This window comes from Tachypleus tridentatus, chromosome 1 (assembly GCF_004210375.1).
Source record: "Tachypleus tridentatus isolate NWPU-2018 chromosome 1, ASM421037v1, whole genome shotgun sequence".
Taxonomy (NCBI): Eukaryota; Metazoa; Arthropoda; class Merostomata; order Xiphosura; family Limulidae; genus Tachypleus; species Tachypleus tridentatus.
In genome coordinates this window covers 68,007,957-68,010,067 of record NC_134825.1, presented here as the reverse complement: position 1 = coordinate 68,010,067, position 2,111 = coordinate 68,007,957, and the positions used below count along the sequence as shown (strand labels likewise).

The window sequence follows — 2,111 nt, the reverse complement described above, 5'->3', positions numbered from 1 at the left end:
CAAGCAGTTTTGGAAATATTGATTTCCACAAGCCGTACAAAATTAATAGGAGCAGAGAAAACTCAGCTTAATTTTTTGAATAACAATGTCGCTTTTATTGATAATTTAAATTATATGAAAAATAATGTATCGCTATATTTATCGTAAAACATTATTATGTTATTTTGTTCAATTGCAGTTGATGAAAATAAAAGCATCCGTCAAGTTATACAAGCCACCAGTGAGGTTCGAACTCACGACTCCTGGTTTACAAGACCAGTGCTCTACCCCTGAGCTATGATGGCTTATACTTTTTTTTAAAAAACGCATTCTTTCTCTTTAATCTTCTACAGTTTTTTGAATATTCGCTTATTGTTCAGTGAATTAATTTAGCATTGTTAAAACGATCACACGTAAAAAAAATATAATATTAAGAACATCTCTTCGACAACATTTCCAACAGTAAGGTATTGTACTGTTTTCTCCTCTGTTCAGATATATAATAGTTGTTGTTTTAAAGTAAGCGTAAAGCGACACCGCGGACTGTCTGTGCTCCACCCACCATGGGTATGGAAACCCGGTTTTTTGTTATTGCAAGACATTCCGCTGTGCTACTAGTGGAGGCGACACATATAATAGTTCAATTGTGTTCAAGCATTGATTATGATTCAATATGAATATTGTTGTTATTTCATTGTGTTATATGCATCACCTGTACAAGAAGCCTCTTAATTATGTTAACACTTACGTAAGGTAAATATTACTCTCTATAAATCATATATTTAAAATGCAAGCATAAATTTTAAAATCAGTAGTAGAGTGTTGGTCTAGTAACCCAAATGTTATGAGTTCGATCCTCTCAGTTGGATTTCGTATTTTAACATTCAAACTAGTAAAATTTGGAAGTGGATTCCACCTCTCGTTTGTTATGTTGCCCTTACGGACAAAACTTGAAAGTATAAAAATATCGAAATCGATGAAAATTTAGTTCGTTTAGAAGGTATTTGAGATAATCCAATTAAATTATTCATATAATTATACTAAGGAAAAGCATTAACAAATGTTCTTGAACAAATAACTAAAACTTTTTTCCGTGTTATTCTTTTTCTTTGTAATTGTAACAATATTAAATTATAAATGATATCACAATGATATCAACATACTAGATTTACTTACAATTCTAGCATATCACTTTTATTACATAGTTTTAGTTCTAAACTCATTTCTTCCTTAAAAGTTATCGCTCCCTGAGATCGGAATGTCTATAAAGATGTCTATAAAATGTCTAAAGGCATTTTCTTTGTCATTTTATCAACGTGATGTTTCTTTGCCGAAAGATTTTATTCCAGTAATGTGCGTGTAAGATGACACGATAAACTCAATGAACAGAGACCAAAGACAGCCTGGAAGGATCACCTATTTTAACCACTCACACAACTCTACACTAATGAACATGACGATGACCGAAGAAGGTCGAAACGTTGTTCGCTCTTCTACGTAAAATATTTTCTCAACCCAAACGAGCCGATTTTACATATATATTTCTCTACACTAATGTGTTGTCTTCCAGCCAGTCATGAGAAACTAAAATGTCACATAAATGACGCTTACCGTTGCAATTTGTACTGTTGTGACGTCATTAAAAAAGGTACTCATGCCATAAATCACCAGCATAATTATGAACTCAGAAGGTTGTAACACCTTAAGACATATAAATTTGAAAATCAATAAATAAAAAAACAATTGTCTACACTTAATTTTGGTTGTATTTACCATTGAAGCAGAACGCTTTTACAGACGTGGTCAGGTGGCTAAGGCAGTCGAATCGTAATCTGAGGGTCACGAGTTCGAATACCCAATACACCAAACACGCTCGCCCTTTCAGCCGTGGGGAGTATTAAGGTTACGGTCAATTCCACTCTTCATTGGTAAAAGAGTAGCCAAAGAGTTGACGGTTGTTGGTGATAACTCGTTGCCTTCCCTCTAGTCTTACACTACTAACATTACACAAGTACAAAAAAATTTCTATATTGTTTCTAACTCAACTTATCTGTCTGAAATCTCCACTTTATATTGTTGAACTCTTTTCGTAACTTGGCATTTTTGCATATTGACAATGAATTTTTATAGAT

General features: G+C 33.1%; 1 non-coding gene across 1 annotated transcript; it reads right to left on the bottom strand.

The window, feature by feature from the left end:
- Positions 1–212: 212 nt before the first annotated feature.
- Positions 213–284, bottom strand: TRNAT-UGU (transfer RNA threonine (anticodon UGU)). The gene has a single exon. It is a non-coding gene; the product is annotated as a tRNA-Thr (tRNA).
- Positions 285–2,111: the final 1,827 nt, after the last annotated feature.